Below are 12,933 nucleotides of genomic sequence, written 5' to 3'. Positions count from 1 at the left end.
AAGATACTTCTTTCATGGCCAGAGGACTGTGAGTCCCTCCTTGATGATTGATGTATGCCACAGTTGTGACATTGTCTGTCTAAAAACAAATGAATGATTCTCTCTTTAGAAGAGGCCAAGACTGAAGAGCTCTGAAAATTGCACGGAGTTCCAAAATATTGATCGGTAATCTCACCTCCTGAGATTCCCAAACCCCTTGTGCTGTCAGAGACCCCCAAACAGCTCCCCAACCTGTCAGACTTGCATCTGTTGAAATTACAGTCCAGGTCGGAAGAACAAAAGAAGCCCCCTGAACTAAACAATGGTGATCTGTCCACCACGTCAGAGAGTGTCGTACAATCGGTTTTAAAGATATTAATTGAGATATCTTTGTGTAATCCCTGCACCACTGGTTCAGCATACAGAGCTGAAGAGGTTGCATGTGAAAACGAGCAAAGGGGATCGCATCCGATGCAGCAGTCATAAGACCTAGAATTTCCATGCATAAGGCTACCGAAGGGAATGATTGTGATTGAAGGTTTTGACAAGCTGAGATCAATTTTAGACGTCTCTTGTCTGTCAGAGACAGAGACATGGACACTGAATCTATCTGGAAACCTAAAAAGGTAACCCTTGTTTGAGGAATCAATGAACTTTTCGGTAAATTGATCCTCCAACCATGATCTTGAAGAAACAACACAAGTCGATTCGTATGAGATTCTGCTAAATGTGAAGACAGAGCAAGTACCAAGATATCGTCCAAATAAGGAAATACCACAATACCCTTTTCTCTGATTACAGACAGAAGGGCACCGAGAACCTTTGTAAAAATCCTTGGAGCTGTTGCTAGGCCAAACGGCAGAGCCACAAACTGGTAATGCTTGTCTAGGAAAGAGAATCTCAGAAACTGATAGTGATCTGGATGAATCGGAATATGCAGATATGCATCCTGTAAATCTATTGTGGACATATAATGCCCTTGCTGAACAAAAGGCAGAATAGTCCTTATAGTTACCATTTTGAATGTTGGTATCCTTACATAACGATTCAATATTTTTAGATCCAGAACTGGTCTGAAGGAATTCTCCTTCTTTGGTACAATGAAGAGATTTGAATAAAACCCCAGCCCCTGTTCCAGAACTGGAACTGGCATAATTACTCCAGCCAACTCTAGATCTGAAACACATTTCAGAAATGCTTGAGCCTTTGCTGGATTTACTGGGACACGGGAAAGAAAAAATCTCTTTGCAGGAGGCCTTATCTTGAAGCCAATTCTGTACCCTTCTGAAACAATGTTTTGAATCCAAAGATTGTGAATTGAATTGATCCAAATTTGTTTGAAAAAACATAATCTGCCCCCTACCAGCTGAGCTGGAATGAGGGCCGCACCTTCATGTGGACTTGGGAGCTGGTTTGGGTTTTCTAAAAGGCTTGGACTTATTCCAGACTGGAGATGGTTTCCAAACTGATACCGCTCCTGAGGGCGAAGGATCAGGCTTTTGTTCCTTATTGTGACGAAAGGAACGAAAACGATTATTAGACCTAAATTTACCTTTAGATTTTTTATCCTGTGGTAAAAAAGTTCCTTTCCCTCCAGTAACAGTTGAGATAATAGAATCCAACTGAGAACCAAATAATTTATTACCCTGGAAAGAAAGGGAAAGCAAAGTTGACTTAGAAGACATATCAGCATTCCAAGTCTTAAGCCATAAAGCTCTTCTAGCTAAAATAGCTAGAGACATATACCTGACATCAACTCTAATGATATCAAAGATGGCATCACAAATAAAGTTATTAGTATGTTGAAGAAGATTAACAATGCTATGAGAGTTATGATCTGTTACTTGTTGCGCTAAAGCTTCTAACCAAAAAGTTGAAGCTGCAGCAACATCCGCTAAAGATATAGCAGGTCTAAGAAGATTACCTGAACATAAGTAAGCTTTTCTTAGAAAGGATTCAATCTTCCTATCTAAAGGATCCTTAAAGGAAGTACTATCTGCCGTAGGAATAGTAGTACGTTTAGCAAGAGTAGAGACAGCCCCATCAACTTTAGGGATTTTGTCCCAAAATTCAAATATGTCAGATGGCACAGGATATAATTGCTTAAAACGTTTAGAAGGAGTAAATGAATTACCCAAATTATCCCTGGAGATTACTTCAGAAATAGCATCAGGGACAGGAAAAACTTCTGGAATAACTACAGGAGATTTAAAAACCTTATTTAAACGTTTAGATTTAGTATCAAGAGGACCAGAATCCTCTATTTCTAAAGCAATTAAAACCTCTTTAAGTAAAGAACGAATAAATTCCATTTTGAATAAATATGAAGATTTATCAGCATCAACCTCTGAGACAGAATCCTCTGAACCAGAGGAACCACTATCAGAATCAGAATGATGATGTTCATTTAAAAATTCATCTGAAAAATGAGAAGTTTTAAAAGACCTTTTACGTTTACTAGAAGGGGGAATAACAGACATAGCCTTCTTAATAGATTTAGAAACAAAATCTCTTATGTTAACAGGAACACTCTGAGTATTAGATGTTGATGGAACCACAACAGGTAATGTAACATTACTAAAGGAAATATTATCTGCATTAACAAGTTTGTCATGACATTCATTACAAACAACAGCTGGAGGAAAAGATACCATAAGTTTACAACAGATACACTTAACTTTGGTAGATCCAGCACCAGGCAGCATTTTTCCAGAAGTATCTTCTAACTCAGTGTCAATCTGGGACATCTTGCAATATGTAATAGAAAAAACAACATATAAAGCAAAATTGATCAAAATTCCTTAAATGACAGTTTCAGGAATGGGAAAAAATGCCAGTGAACAAGCTTCTAGCAACCGGAAGCAATAAATGATGAGACTTAAATAATGTGGAGACAAAAGTGACGCCCATATTTTTTAGCGCCAAAAAAGACGCCCACATTATTTGGCGCCAAAAGCGCCACATCCGGAACGGCGACACTTTTGGCGCAAAAAAACGTCAAAAATGACGCAACTTCCGGCGACAGGTATGACACCGGAAACAGAAAAAACTTTTTGCGCCAAAAAAGTCAGCGCCAAGAATGACGCAATAAAATGAAGCATTTTCAGCCCCCGCGAGCCTAACAGCCCACAGGAAAAAAGTCAAATTTTTAAGGTAAGAAAAAAATTGATTTATTCAAATGCATTATCCCAAATATGAAACTGACTGTCTGAAATAAGGAACGTTTGAACATCCTGAGTTAAGGCAAATAAATGTTTGAATACATATATTTAGAACTTTATACAAAAGTTCCCAACCATAGCTTAGAGTGTCACAGAAAATAAGACTTACTTACCCCAGGACACTCATCTACATGTAGTAGAAAGCCAAACCAGTACTGAAACGAGAATCAGTAGAGGTAATGGTATATAAGAGTATATCGTCAATCTGAAAAGGGAGGTAAGAGATGAATCTCTACGACCGATAACAGAGAACCTATGAAATAGACCCCGTAGAAGGAGATCATTGAATTCAAATAGGCAATACTCTCTTCACATCCCTCTGACATTCACTGCACGCTGAGAGGAAAACCGGGCTCCAACCTGCTGCGGAGCGCATATCAACGTAGAATCTAGCACAAACTTACTTCATCACCTCCATAGGAGGCAAAGTTTGTAAAACTGATTTGTGGGTGTGGTGAGGGGTGTATTTATAGGCATTTTGAGGTTTGGGAAACTTTGCCCCTCCTGGTAGGAATGTATATCCCATACGTCACTAGCTCATGGACTCTTGCTAATTACATGAAAGAAAGCACGGTTGTTTGAACAGAAAAACATACCAAATACACTTTAACCAGTGTTTCTCAGCTCCAGTCCTCAAGTTGATTAACTGGCTAGATTTTAATTATTTTCCTTCTTAGCTAATGTATTCTAATTATCACAGTTGTGGTTAAATTGACAGTGGTTTTAAATGCTGGAGTGTATTCAAATATTTAGAAACAGCTTATTTAACTTTATTTTCTCATCTGAAATAGCTGCTTTAATTTGCTAGAACCACCAACTTTACTGGAAATTTCAATACTACATTACTGGTTATTGAAAATTGATGTAAGCAAATGACAGCAGAAGAAATTAACCCTACAGTGTGGGATAGGAATGAAAGAGGCCTGCTGCTTCCATAACAATAAAAATGTATCAGCTATTTGACTGATTCTGGGTACATTGTCCTTTTAAAGAGAAACTGTTCATAACATTTTTCTGTCATTGATGTGAACAATCCATCATTTAAACATGCATACATATTACCCAGGAATTTTTTATCCACCAATCAGCACTAGTAGGAAATATATGTCAACCAATAAGCATTATTAGTAGGTACACAACATGTTGTATTAGTTTGTTTAAACAGTCTTCACGCTTTTCAAGCAATTACAATTTTAAAAAGTTTAAATACAGTTGAATGATTTAATATTTTAACTATAATTTGCCTTTAAGCAGAGACAAGCTATAAACCTGGATTTTATAGGATACTTAAAGGGACACTCAAGTCAAAATAAACTTTTATGATTCAGATAGAGCATGCAGTTTTAAGACACTTTCCAATTTACTTCCATTATCACATTTTGCACAGTCTTTTTATAGTCACACTTTCTGGGGAACAAGATCCTACTGAGCATGGGCATTGGCTCACAGGGTATATGTATACTAGTCTGTGATTGGCTAAAGCCTGTCACATGATACAGGGGTCGTAAAGTGGGAGAAACATTAATTTGGCAGAAAAAAATATCTACTACTAATTTGAAATTCAGAGTAAGTGCTATTGCATTTTCTATTTATTATGTACTTGTTAATTATGTAATTCAACTGCATTGAGTGGTCCTTTAAGGACTAATGTTAAGAAACATGGAACTATAACTTCTCTAGCATAAATTACATCCCTCTACTCAATGCTAAATTTTAGCTTGAAAGAGATATTAATGTCCCTATAGAATAGTGGGGTCAAGTTCTCTGTATTTTTGAGGTTTGTGTACTGGAGTCTGCTGCCTGCTGCTGCCAATCCTGCTCCTGCCCTCCCTGCTCTGTGGGGGTTGTGATGGATTCCGGCTACCCCGACTGGGTAGCTTCACCAGTGGATCTTCCTGATGCCTAGAACCTGCTGCTACAGGGAGTGCAGAATTATTAGGCAAATGAGTATTTTTTTTTATTTTTTTTTAAATATTTTTATTGAGGAAGAAGAAAAACAAAAATGAAAATGAAAGCACTACATTGTTGCTGCATAAACAGCCAGTATGATACAGTAATAAAAATACAAATGGTCATTAGGGTTACAGCAGTGTAAGATGTTCAAATTATAGTAGTGCACATATACCAAGATATTGCTAAATCAACCTCAGTTTTTCTTAACTTTGACAAATAATTTTAACCATCCATAAGGCTAGAGAAAACATACAAGATATAATATGCGGTATAGGATGTAATGAGTACTGTATAATATAGTAGAATAAAATATAAACTCCCCTAACTATGAATGGGATCTATAGTATAGCCTTCAAACTGGCAAGTGGAGGCACTTACAGGCTTTGCTCAATTCTCTGCAGTCTTAAAGGAGGCCCCTGAAAAATGATTGAAAAATGAAGACTTAGAAGGTAGGGACTAACGAATATAGAATATAGCGTTGTGTAAAAGAGAGGAAGTGCTAGGGGAGTAGTAAAAGTTGCGGTATAGGCAAGAAAGACCACATATTTAGTTCTCCTATTGCTAGGAGACTCATTACTTGGGGGGGAGGGAGGTTGTAAATTAGCCGTGGTAATTTGTAGGGATAAGAAAAAGCATGAACTGACTTTGTAACTAGGGTATAGTAAGACTTACTTGGGATTGAACTTATCAATGTGACATACCCTTGAAGAGGAAGAGACATAGAGCTAGTGTTGTAGGGCTGAGGGAAAACAACTCCTACAGGTCCCACTCAAACAAAAGATACTGGTGGATTTGTTGTGCTATATCTGTGTGCAGTTGAATAAAATCACAATATGTATAAACTCGGGAAATAACAAAGGGCTATAGTGTCCTTACCACAGGGTAGTATTGCCTCAATATGAAAAAACTTTGGTATTCATCTCCATGACAGCCAAATATTTATTGTCTATTTTAAAACAAGAGATACTGGTGGATCAGATATGTCATGGCTGCATGCAGATTGATAAAATTAAAATATGTGAAGCTTCAAGATGCAATCTAGGGCTAGAGCTCCCTCAAAACATGGTAGTGTAGTCTCAGTGTAAATTTATGAGACCTGTTGTCAGGGCACGGGCCCTATACCCCACAACAGGAACCTGATCCAAAATGTAAAAGAGTGTTAGCACGAGGGGTAGCACTTAGAACACCTAGCTGAATAGTCACTCTCTGTTCCAGCCATAACTCCTATAGTTGTGTTTATAGCGATAGATTAGGAGTTAAGAGTCCTAAATATACATAAATAAAATAAGGTATAGGAGAACATAATATAGATCTATACGCTCTGTGATATAGCTAACTTCATAACCAAAGCAAGAAATTCTGCATGAGACTAGCACTCCAAAGCCACCACATAGTACCTTAATAATGCGTTAGGCAAAGGGTAGCAGTAATATAGTAAAGGTATGTATAGGTTGGTCTAATTAGAACTAACAACATAGGTGGTGTGAAAGTATGTTCGGCAAACAATCAGTGGAGAGAGCCTACACAGGAATAATGTAACTGTAACCTTGTACAATAGCAGATAAGACAGTGTAATGTTCATATAGACAGAAACATCCTGTACTAGCGATGTAGGGATCATCAAACATTGCCTTCCACATAGAGAGAAAAACAAACAAAACAGCAACAACATTTCAAATACGTGGCAACTATGAGACTCAATAAACATTAAGTACAGTGGCCCAATATAACAGATAGAGTAAAAATAAAGTAAGGGAAAACAGTGCAACATCACTCACAGCTCAAATTTTGAGAAGAAAGTCACATACAGAGCTCAGAATAAAAAATACAGAATAAGACATGGCTGTATAATATTAGGGGCACAATAGGTGCGTCTACTAGAGTACATCAGTTCATTGAAGGTTAGTGTAACACATTAAAGACTGTCCATCCTCAGCAAGAGGGCTGTAACCTTGCTTCCATTGTCCAGTCTATCCGACACCCAGTTTACTATAGCGAATGGGGGAGAACTAATGTGACAAATGATATGCTGAGAATAGTGAGTCAGCCCCAAAACAGAACATATCACACCAAACATACTCCCGTGTGTATAAAAAAGAAGATTCAGCCAACATACTAACATGTGTATAATTAGCACTGATACTCTCCAATATCAGTGTCAAACTTGCAATGATACTAACTTTATGTCTCAATGTACAGTAGAGGGTAGTCCCGGTTATGCAGAGATGTTATCCCATACTTATTCTGAGGAGTCCCGTTGCTTAAGTCAGTGCCAGCCGTGCTGCAAAGTGAATACAACAGTGAGAGGCCTCCAGGGTCCCATCGCAGAGTCAATAGCGTGTGCCACAGTAACAACCAGGGATGGCCTGCATGCAGTGAACTCCAACTTCGGTTTGGCCGATGGTCCCGCCATTTTTCCGAAGCGCTTCCCTGCGCACATGTCAACAGTTCAAAAACTCTCGTCTGACCCGATCTGTAGCAGAGGGCAGGCAGAATTTGGGATGTGGAAATGTCTAATGTCCAAAGATTATGTCCCACAGCTGATTTAGCAAGCTGTACGGTGTGGGTTGGTATCAGAGCTCCGGCATCCATATCCATGGCTCTTTCAGCACTGAGTAGTTTGCGGTTGCCTCTGGGATAAGCTCCGGGGCAATAGGAAACTGATCTGGCATAGTGAGGTGCAGAACCATCCATCTTCCGTGGACATGCCAGCCAGGGTTTAGATGGCGCTCTCTCTGAGCGTTGGTTATTCAAGTAAGGATCTTTGAGCCGCCCTATCTCCAGTAAGCTTTCATTCACCTCAGTAGGTTCCCACACATGTTCAACTGTGTTAGCAGCATCAGTGGGTGCTATAGGACACATGGTAGTCGCCATTGTATGCAACGCATCAATTTTTTTTGTGTTCTCACCATTGCTCGCATAATGCAGATTGTTTAGGTCGCTTAGCGTCTTCTCTGCAAAGCTGTCAATCAGGGCCAGGACCTCACGATAAAAGTCCTCCATGACTGAATGTTTAATGGTGGGGTTCACTCAATACGGGCTGCAACTATAGGATCAACAATCACGGCCCTCACATGCTGTATAAAGTTCTGATTCTCCTCAAATGGGTTCTATATAGAGTGCTCTGCCCAAGTAAAGTCCTAGATCTGGTATTTAACTGAAATCTATGACTTTTATCCCCAAATAAGATTATTTTTCTCTGGAGCTCATGAAGTGTGCGTCTCTTCCCTTCAGTGGCTAGCTCCGCCCCCCGGCAAATGAGTATTTTGACCACATCATCCTCTTTATGCATGTTGTCTTACTCCAAGCTGTATAGGCTCGAAAGCCTACTACCAATTAAGCATATTAGGTGATGTGCATCTCTGTAATGAGAAGGGGTGTGGTCTAATGACATCAACACCCTATATCAGGTGTGCATAATTATTAGGCAACTTCCTTTCCTTTGGCAAAATGGGTCAAAAGAAGGACTTGACAGGCTCAGAAAAGTAAAAAAATAGTGAGATATCTTGCAGAGGGATGCAGCACTCTTAAAATTGCAAAGCTTCTGAAGCGTGATCATCGAACAATCAAGCGTTTCATTCAAAATAGTCAACAGGGTCGCAAGAAGCGTGTGAAAAAACCAAGGCGCAAAATAACTGCCCATGAACTGAGAAAAGTCAAGCGTGCAGCTGCCAAGATGCCACTTGCCACCAGTTTGGCCATATTTCAGAGCTGCAACATCACTGGAGTGCCCAAAAGCACAAGGTGTGCAATACTCAGAGACATGGCCAAGGTAAGAAAGGCTGAAAGACGACCACCACTGAACAAGACACACAAGCTGAAACGTCAAGACTGGGCCAAGAAATATCTCAAGACTGATTTTTCTAAGGTTTTATGGACTGATGAAAAGAGAGTGAGTCTTGATGGGCCAGATGGATGGGCCCGTGGCTGGATTGGTAAAGGGCAGAGAGCTCCAGTCCGACTCAGACGCCAGCAAGGTGGAGGTGGAGTACTGGTTTGGGCTGGTATCATCAAAGATGAGCTTGTGGGGCCTTTTCGGGTTGAGGATTGAGTCAAGCTCAACTCCCAGTCCTACTGCCAGTTTCTGGAAGAAACCTTCTTCAAGCAGTGGTACAGGAAGAAGTCTGCATCCATCAAGAAAAACATGATTTTCATGCAGGACAATGCTCCATCACACGCGTCCAAGTACTCCACAGCGTGGCTGGCAAGAAAGGGTATAAAAGAAGAAAATCTAATGACATGGCCTCCTTGTTCACCTGATCTGAACCCCATTGAGAACCTGTGGTCCATCATCAAATGTGAGATTTACAAGGAGGGAAAACAGTACACCTCTCTGAACAGTGTCTGGGAGGCTGTGGTTGCTGCTGCACGCAATGTTGATGGTGAACAGATCAAAACACTGACAGAATCCATGGATGGCAGGCTTTTGAGTGTCCTTGCAAAGAAAGGTGGCTATATTGGTCACTGATTTGTTTTTGTTTTGTTTTTGAATGTCAGAAATGTATATTTGTGAATGTTGAGATGTTATATTGGTTTCACTGGTAAAAATAAATAATTGAAATGGGTATATATTTGTTTTTTGTTAAGTTGCCTAATAATTATGCACAGTAATAGTCACCTGCACACACAGATATCCCCCTAAAATAGCTATAACTAAAAACAAACTAAAAACTACTTCCAAAACTATTCAGCTTTGATATTAATGAGTTTTTTGGGTTCATTCAGAACATGGTTGTTGTTCAATAATAAAATTAATCCTCAAAAATACAACTTGCCTAATAATTCTGCACTCCCTTTATGTAGGGGAGGAAGTGATTCTAGCAGAGCCCACCTAAATAACTAGACAGACTAGCATTTAGGTAAAAACACAAAGTACACTTTATTGGTAAAAACACACAGCATTTATACAAAAACTGATCTTGATAAAAAGCCTTATCTCTCCCGCCATTCCCGCCCCTCCAGACAGGCTGGTGCCTCCATTGTGTCCATTGTTCCCCAGTGTCCAGCGGTACAAGGATTGGGTATTCGGGGTAATCCCAGGGGAGTGATGGCCCTTCCAGTGTGTCATTGGAAAGCCCCTGGCCCCGAGCTACTTCTTTTCAAAAAGCGCCTTGAACCATGGCTCAGAGTTATGGCTTATCCAACGTACACCGGGCAGGCCATTGTAAGAGGGGGTAATGATGGGGGGTCTGAAACCCCTGGTTCCTGAGAGAGCTCTCCCCTGTAAATCACCCCACCTCTGGTCCTTCCCCAGAGGTAGTAATTCCCCAGAGAGTGGAGCTCTGGGACAAAGGACCGCTGGAGTGACCTAGGATGAAGGGGCACGGGGATCCGAGCTAATACAGCCAGCTGGCGGTTCCATGGGGCCAGCCAGTCTGTTGAATAGGGCTCAGAAACCCTGGTTCCCAATGGAGCTGACCTCCAGCAATTGGCCCACCTCTTGCCATCCCCATGGGGTACCAATCCCCAAGAGAGTGGAGCTCTGGGGCAAGGGGCCTTTTTTAAATGGTTTTGTTTTACATGTTATCAATTTTAGATTAACCTATACATTACTGATTATACCCAGGTTTGAGTTGAATACTTTCTATATGTGTATAATTTTAGACATTTTTATGGTATCTTATTTGCTTCTAGGCATGCTCCAGCAGGTAATGAGTGTGCAGGTCTACATTCTACCAAAGCAAAATGTGGATGTAGATACAGCCATAGAAGGAATTGTGGGGGGGAGTTAGAGCTTTACAATTTGAAAACTTAAAATAAAGGCTTAATTGGGAGGTACTGCAGTTTAAATTTGCAGATAAAGTAATTAAAGGACATTATATTTTGTCTCTATCCCAACTTGTTTTATGTCCCTTTAAGGTGAGTATTGTAGCTACAGGTGAACTTTTCACTTGTTGCTTTGAAACATTTACATTAGTTTTAACAAAAACAAATGCAAATTTTTAACTAAAATTCAATATTCGTTTAGTTTTAAATGAAAAACGAATTTCCCTGAATATTAGTAAGAAAAAACTCATCCAAAACGAGCATTTCTTGGCGACACATCTGTACTATGTGCATGCATAGTGGTGCACAATTACCTAGATGCAATAAAACCTGTTTATAAAACTAACATCTTACTTAGAAAAACCCTTTGCAACATTACACCCTGAAAATTGCAGAGTTCATAAAGAATTGCACCAGTCCATTTGTCAGAGCCGTAAGTTGCAAGTTTCTCCCGATTATAATCAATGGAGAAAAATCGATCTCATAAATTCTTGATGCATAGAACAAATTCTACTGTGAAGCATAACCAGCATTAAATAATGCCTTTGTGACCAAAAAACCCAACAAAATAAAATGACTAAATAAAAGTCCTCTATAAAACAATTCACTCTAATATACGCACAATAGAAAACTCAAACAATTAAGAGAAATAAAAGGAAAATAAAATGAAGACAATCTCATGAGGTTGGAAATTGGGAAGCGTAACTGCGAAATGAGACACTTTACTGGTGAGGTATAAAATAGGCCTTTGAAGTGACAGTGAAGCCAAAATGAAACTTTCATGATTCAAATAGAACATGCAATTTTAAACAACTTGTACTTCTATTTTTAAATTTGCCTAGTTCTCTTGGTATCATTTGTTGGAAAGCATACTTAGGTAGGCTCAGGAGCAACAATGGACTACTGGGAACTAACTGCTGAATGGGTGCTGCACAAATATGCTTTGTGTCAAAGGCTCACAGGACGTGCTCAGCTAGCTCATAATAGTGCATAGATGCTAATTCAACAGAAGACAATAATGAATTTTATAGTAGAAGTAAAATGGAAAGTTGTTTAAGAGATTATGTTCTATATGAGTCATTTAAGAAAGCTTTTGGGTTTTGGGTTTAAAAAGTTTAAAAAGTGGTTTGCATTGCTAGAGTATGAAATACACCCACGAAATACAGCCACTAAATACATCCACGAAATACAGTCACTAATACACCCACAATATACATCCACTAAATACACCCACAATATACACCCACTAAATACACCCCCTAAATACATCCACTAAATACACCCACAAAATACACCCACAAAATACACCCTTTAAATACACCCACAAAATACAGCCACTAAATACACCCACTAAATACAGCCACTAAATACAGCCACTAAATATACCCACAAAATACACTCAAAAAATACAGCCACTAAATACACCCATGAAATACACCCACGAAATACACCAACTGTTGAAATACACCCACTAAATACACTCACTAAATACACCCACTAAAAAAGACCAAAGAGGAATAAATAAACTGAAGGGTACTCCAAAGGAAGTAAAGCCTTTACAGCCTCTTGCCCATGACATTAATAGAAGTTTTCTCAAATCTGGGGCTTATTAATTATAATGTGTACCTTTATTAAGGTTTCAAGTTATATTACAAATATTGCAGAACATATTCCATTTGATTACTGGTATGATGTGAAAAAACAGCATTTATTAAAATATGTATTAAATATAGTTAAGGAGAAATGAAACCCTATAATTGTCTTTCATGATTCCGATAGAGTATACTATTTGAAACATCTTTACATTTTACTTCTATTGTCTAATTTGATTTGTTCTCTTGGTATCCTTTGTTGAAAGGGATACCTATGTAGGCTCGGGAGCTGGGTGCTAGCTCCTGATTGGTGACTGCACATATATGCCCTCTTGTCATTGGTTTACCAAGGTACTTAGCTAGCTCCCAGTAGTGCATTGCTGAACCTTTAACAAAGGATACCAAGATAACTAAGAAAAATT

The sequence above is a fragment of the Bombina bombina genome, chromosome 1, assembly GCF_027579735.1.
Source record: "Bombina bombina isolate aBomBom1 chromosome 1, aBomBom1.pri, whole genome shotgun sequence".
Lineage (NCBI taxonomy): Eukaryota > Metazoa > Chordata > Amphibia > Anura > Bombinatoridae > Bombina > Bombina bombina.
This window is presented reverse-complemented; position numbering follows the sequence as displayed.